Source organism: Rhinoderma darwinii, chromosome 5 (genome assembly GCF_050947455.1).
Source record: "Rhinoderma darwinii isolate aRhiDar2 chromosome 5, aRhiDar2.hap1, whole genome shotgun sequence".
In the NCBI taxonomy this organism is placed as follows: domain Eukaryota; kingdom Metazoa; phylum Chordata; class Amphibia; order Anura; family Rhinodermatidae; genus Rhinoderma; species Rhinoderma darwinii.
This window is the reverse complement of record NC_134691.1, coordinates 211,477,228-211,484,218: the sequence shown is the minus strand read 5'-3', so window position 1 is coordinate 211,484,218 and position 6,991 is coordinate 211,477,228. Positions and strand designations below refer to the sequence as shown.

Sequence of the window (6,991 nt, the reverse complement as noted above, 5' to 3'; positions counted from 1 at the left end):
AGCTAGTAGCGTCCTCAGGGGTACATGGGGCCTTTAGCCTTTAGACTCCAATTCAGTCAGTATTCACCCTGGCCGTTTGAATGATCTGCCGAGCTTTCTAGCTGGCTGTTTTCACTTTCACTTCGGCACTTTGACAGTGATAATTTTAAACTGACGTTTATGTGGTCTGTCCTTTGCTACACGTAGCTTAATAAAATTTGTTAGTTTATTTTCCTATTATATTGTGGGTAGTCAGGAAATAAGGGTTTTTGCTTGCCTGAAGGCATTCCTTTTGTTGATTATATATTTTACCTGCTGACTACCCAGGGTCACAATTGCTCTCTGTCTAGAAACCACCAAAAGACACAAGTGGCAAAGGGATGCTGAAGACTATGAAAAAGGTTACGTCTACAATTGGCAAGCTGATACTAGGTGGATCAACGCGACGATGGGACCAAACGAAAGACAAAGCCAAGTACTAACCAACTTGGTGCTCTTTCTGCTGGTTTCTCATACCACAGCTCAAAACTTTCCTTTATTAATCCTTTTTCTAGGTACACGTTTGAATCATGCACCAGAAGAGGAGGCAGAAGACACCATAATGCCGGTGAAATCCAAACCACCAAAGTCACAACGGGCAAAAAACCTGACGACAGGCGACACAGAGGACCAAGGATGTCAGCCCACTTCAAGTCTAGTGGTAAATATTGCTTCACAAGCATTGACAGTTGAACATGAGAGCCTTTTGAACAAAGGCTTCTCTTTTTGCCCAAGTACCAAGGCCAATTGGTTTGACCTTGAGGTTGATCTATATAAATTTTTTCGGTCTATTAAACTTAAAACCTTTTTTGCAGAGGCACAATATAGAGATGATTGTAATATTGTGAGTAAACCTACTGAAATAAAATGTGACCTGTTCTTGAAAAGCGATTTTGTCCCCTTTCCCTGTCAACCAGCGATCAATACATTTATCACAGCAGTTAAGCTAGATATAGGGAGTTTGAGAGATGAGAGCAAGAGGCTCTGTTTACAACATCCGAATATGACTAGTAGCGAGATAGCGGCATTATCTGAACTGACCAAAAACAAGGACACCAATGATTATGTGATGGAAATCAGGAGGCAGTTACAGGATAATACGATCTACCAGAAGGTTGATCAAGATCCTAAATTCGAGATCACCAAGAAGCTTGTGACAGTTATTGATAATGCTATCTCTGAAGGTATAATAGATGAACCAACTAAAAAATGTCTAACTATAGACCATCCAGTGACTCCCACTCTTTATACTTTACCCAAAATACATAAAACACTTGTACATCCACTAGAACGTCCAATACTGTAGGGTATCGGGTCTATTTTCTCTAATGTGGCCATCTTTCTGGATAGGAATCTCAGGACCTTTGCAATGGACACCCCTCCTTATATCAGAGATGCTAGTGACTTCTTACTCAAAATCCAACAGGTGACTGTCCCCCCAGGAGCCATCTTAGCTTCATTCGATGTAGTCAGTCTACATACATCCACTGAACACCAGAGGGGTCTCAATGCTATTGACCAATGTCTGCAGAATAGTAGCTTCTCAGAAAAATGTAGAGGTTTTTTTCTTTCTCTCCTGGCCATTATTTTGCGATACAATTACTTCACATTTCAAGATGTATTCTATATACAACAACAGGGAACAGCCATGGGCTTTAACCCGTTAGTGACCGGCCCATCGTGTTTTTACGTCGGTCACTAACGGGCCTTATTCCGATGCCATAGACTTTTTACGTCGCGGCATCGGAATAAGTAAACAGAGCAGGGAGCTGTCAAATCTCCCTGCTCTCAGCTGCCAGAGGCAGCTGAGGGCTGGGGGCGTCCCTGCTCTGTCGGGTGAGATCGATATTAGTATCGATCTCACCCGTTTAACCCCTCAGATGCGGTGCTCAATAGCGAGCACCGCATCTGAGTGGTTTTGGAGAGAGGCAGGGAACTCCCTCTCTCTCCCACCGACACCCGGCGATACGATCGCCGAGTGTCAGTGTCTCCCATGGCAGCTGGGGGCCTAATAAAGGCCCCCAGGTCTGCCTGTAATGAATGCCTGCTAGATCATGCCGGAGGCATGACCTAGCAGATGCCTGTCCGTTTTAAACAGACAGGCAGTAATACACTGTAATACAGAAGTATTGCAGTGTATTATAATAGCGATCGCAGAATCGCATATTAAAGTCCCCTAGTGGGACTAGTAAAAAAGTAAAAAAAAAAGTTTCAAAAAGTTAATAAAAAAAACATTTGAAAAAAAAAGGAAAAACCCACTTTTTCCCCTTACAAACTGCTTTAGTATTAAAAAAACAAAATAAAGTTAAAAAAGTTACACATATTTGGTATCGCCGCGTCCGTAACGACCCCGACTATAAATCTATTACATTATTTAACCCGCACGGTGAACGCTGTAAAAAATTTAATAAAAAACAACAGAAAAATTGCTGTTTTCTGTGAATCCTGACTTTAAAAAAAATGTGATTAAAAAGTGATCAAAAAGTCGCATCTACTCCAAAATGGTACCAATAAAAACTACAAGTCGTCCCGCAAAAAAAAAGCCCTCATACAACCGCATCGGCGAAAAAATAAATACGTTACGGCTCTTCAAATATGGAGACACAAAAACAAATAATTTTGAAAAAAAAGAGTTTTTACTGTGTAAAAGTAGTAAAACATACAAAAACTATACAAATTTGGTATCGTTGCAATCGTAACAACCGGCTGAATAAAGTTATTGTGTTATTTATACCACACGGTAAACAGCGTAGATTTAGGACGCAAAAAAGCGTGGCGAAATTTCAGATTTTTTTCTATTCCCCCCCAAAAAAAAGTTAATAAAAGTTAATCAATAAATACTATGTACCTCAAAATGATGCTATTAAAAAATACAACTTGTCCCGCAAAAAAACAAGACCTTATACAGCTATGTCGACGCAAAAATAAAAGAGTTATAGCTCTTGGAATGCGACGATTGAAAAACGTAAAAAATGGCCTGGTCATTAAGGTCTAAAATAGGCTGGTCATTAAGGGGTTAATATCGCACCTACATACGCAAACATTTACATGGCTATGCAAGAAAAATCTTTCATTTACCCCTCTTCACACTACTCTCAAGTATTGCAATGGTGGCGCTATATTGATATTTTCTTGATTTGGACAGGCTCCACTGATGAGTTAATTACCTTTCACATGTTCCTTAAAGAGGCTCTGTCACCAGATTTTGCAACCCCTATCTGCTATTGCAGCAGATAGGCGCTGCAATGTAGATTACAGTAACGTTTTTATTTTTAAAAAACGAGCATTTTTGGCCAAGTTATGACCATTTTTGTAATTATGCAAATGAGGCTTGCAAAAGTCCAAGTGGGTGTGTTTAAAAGTAAAAGTCCAAGTGGGCGTGTATTAGGTGCGTACATCGGGGCGTTTTTAATACTTTTACTAGCTGGGCGCTGTGAAGAGAAGTAACATCCTCTTCTCTTCAGAACGCCCAGCTTGTGACAGTGCAGATCTGTGACGTCACTCACAGGTCCTGCATCGTGACGGCCACATCGGCAGCAGAGGCTACAGTTGATTCTGCAGCAGCATCAGCGTTTGCAGGTAAGATCGACTTACCTGCAAACGCTGATGCTGCTGCAGAATCAACTGTAGCCTCTGGTGCCGATGTGGCCGTCACGATGCAGGACCTGTGAGTGACGTCACAGATCTGCACTGTCACAAGCTGGGCGTTCTGAAGAGAAGAGGATGTTACTTCTCATCAGAGCGCCCAGCTAGTGAAAGTATTAAAAACGCCCCGATGTACGCACATAATACACACCCACTTGGACTTTTACTTTTAAACACACCCACTTGGACTTTTGCAAGCCTCATTTGCATAACTACAAAAATGGTCATAACTTGGCCAAAAATGCTCGTTTTTTAAAAATAAAAACGTTACTGTTATCTACATTGCAGCGCCTATCTGCTGCAATAGCAGATAGGGGTTGCAAAATCTGGTGACAGAGCCTCTTTAACACCATAGACCAAAGTGTAAAATTCACACTAGTACACTCATCCTCTTCAATTTCTTTCCTTGACACCTTGGTTTCCATATCTGACAATCATTTATCTACTGACTTATTTGTTACACCGACAGATGTGAACAATCTTTTGAGGTTCGATAGTAGTCACCCACGAGGCATGGTGCACTCACTCTCCTACAGCCAATTACTCAGAGTGAAAAGGATAGTCACTGATGATTCAACTGCCGCTCACAGACTCAGAGAGATGGGCAACAAATTTAGGCAGAGGGGTTACTCGAAATCCATTGTAGAAACCAACATGAATAGAACCACTATCGTCCCTAGAGACACACTCCTCCCTGACAACACAACTATTGCAGCGACTAAACGATTAACTAGAGTACCATTTATATCCGCTTACACTGAACAAAGCAACAAGATTGCTAACATTATAAGGAGACATTGGCCTATTCTTCACAGCAACCTTAGACATGTACCCGAATTTGGGATCCCACCACTATTCTCTTATAGACGTTCAAAGAATTTCAAAGACAGACTGGTAAGGGCATCCTTTGAGCCCAAGGTCAAAAAAACAGGACAACGTTTCTTGACAGCAAGCAACACAGGGTGCTATCCCTGTTTATACTGTGTGAATTGCCATTATATGATTAAAGGACGCTCCTTAACACATCCCATTACGGACAAGACGACCCACATCAAGCATTATCTCACTTTTAACTCCTCAACAACCATTGGTTCACCATTAGAAATAAAAGGTTAGACTTGCCTGTTTCCAAGCACTTCGCTGAAATGAACCATACGGAGAAACAGTTAAAATTCAGGATAATCGACCACATCCCACCCCTACGTCGAGGTGGTGACAGAGTGGCTTTTTTTTTTTTTTTAAATGGGAACTCGAATGGATATTCAGGCTGAATACCCTTAGACCGTATGGCCTTAATGTTGATTTCAAGGTGGGCGCTGCTGGTTTAGGTTGAGGACTCCTTTGGACCCCACTGGTGTGCTCTCTTGCCTTCGTTCTCTAAGGGCATGGCCACACGTGGCGGATTTCCTCCACAACTGTCCGCATCAATGCCGCACAGAATCTGCGTTGCAGATTCTGCTGCGGATCTGCACAAAATGTGCAGTAAATTGATGCGGACTAGCTGCTGCGGACTGCGGTAAAAGTACTTCCCTTCTCCCTATCAGTGCAGGATAGAGAGAAGGGACAGCACTTTCCCTTGTGAAAGTCAAAGAAATTCATACTTACCGGCCGTTGTCTTGGTGACGCGTCCCTCCTTCGGCATCCAGCCCGACCTCCCTGGATGACGCGGCAGTCCATGTGACCGCTGCAGCCTGTTATTGGCCTTTGATTGGCTGCAGCCGTCACTTAGACTGAAACGTCATACTGGGAGGCCGGACTGGAGACAGAAGCAGGGAGTTCTCGGTAAGTATGAACTTCAATTTTTTTTACAGGTTGCTGTATATTGAGATCGTAGTCACTGTCCAGGGTGCAGAAACAGTTACTGCCGATCGCTTAACTCTTTCAGCACCCTGGACAGTGACTATTTACTGACGTCTCCTAGCAACGCTCCCATAATTACGGGAGCCCCATTAACTTCCTCAGTCTGGCTGTAGACCTAGAAATACATAGGTCCAGCCAGAATGAAGAAATGTCATGGCAAAAAAGCAAGACGCATCCGCAGCACACATAACATGTGCATGACAGCTGCGGACTTCATTGCGGAATTTAGAATCTCCATTGAAGTCAATGGAGAAATTCCGCCATGAGTCCGCCACTGCTCCGCAACAGACAGAGCATGCTGCGGACACCAAATTCCGCTCCGCAGCCTATGCTCCGCAGCGGAATTTTACGCCTCGTCTAAACGAACACTTCTAAATAGAAGTGGAAGGCAATGGAGAAACGGCTCCGCTGCGGATTAACGCTGCGGAGTGTCCGCAGCGGAATTTAAGTGAAATTCCGCCACGTGTGAACCCAGCCTAAAGGTTTAGGCATGTACTGACATTCTTTACATTGCTTTTATTATATTGTATTTTGTTATTGAATAATATTTTTCTATTATTTTTTTTAGGGATTCGTTTTCCCTGCTTGCTTCCGGGAGTTTGACCCTCACCCACGTTGGACACATATACAAATTATGTTCCCCCCTCTTTTTTCAGTCTTGCATCTGTATTCATTTTTTTGTTACCAAATATGCCGTACCAGGACCAAATAGTTCGTACTATAATCATTATTATTCTGTTTGTGATAACTCAATAATTAAAGCATACTTATTACACTTGATGTCTCTGTGTTTTTGCATTCTCGAATTGGAAGTGCCTCCACAATATCTACGCTACCATCCTATACAGACACTGGATGTTGGAATACTCACTTGTGTGCACACGGATGAGTTACCCCTTTTTCCTTTATGCCCCAAGGAGTGGACCCCATCACGTGGGGACCCTGCGAAGGGTTGTGTTCTGTGCATTTGGGTCTTGGTTTCCAATAAGTAATAGGCCTTCCTAGGGTATCCCCCTATTTGCTATTTTCATAGGACATCAGTCATAGACTTTTTTTGTTGTTGATATTAGCATTTACTTGCGTCATTTCACCAGTAGATGTCGCCATCATCCCTCCTGTAAAGGATCTGCCAGGCACTTCTGTGTATACGCCCATGGGTAATCAGTCTGCACCTGGTTCTATGTCTCTGAGACTGACTCCATCTTCCACCACTCAGGATGGCAGGCTTAGGAGTGGGAGAGCCTATCGCAGCCTGGCCAAACTGAGAGGACTAATCAGTCTCTAGAACAATATTTAAACTGTTTTATCTCTGACTGTCAATATGATTGGGTCTCATTCATTCCCCTCGCCGAATTTTCCCTTAATAACCGGGTCAGTAACTCGTCAGGGGTCTCCCCCTTTTCCTGTAATTTTGGGTTTAATCCACGGTTCTCCTCCGTTTCACCTGGTAGTTCCAACAATCCCGAGG

At 42.9% G+C, this 6,991-nt stretch overlaps 1 long non-coding RNA gene across 1 annotated transcript; it reads left to right on the top strand.

Moving 5' to 3' along the window:
• The first annotated feature begins 322 nt into the window (after positions 1-322).
• On the top strand, positions 323-6,298 carry LOC142652839 (uncharacterized). Its single transcript, XR_012847941.1, has 3 exons — positions 323-454; positions 534-679; positions 6,092-6,298. It is a non-coding gene; the product is annotated as an uncharacterized LOC142652839 (long non-coding RNA).
• The last annotated feature ends 693 nt before the right edge of the window (positions 6,299-6,991 follow it).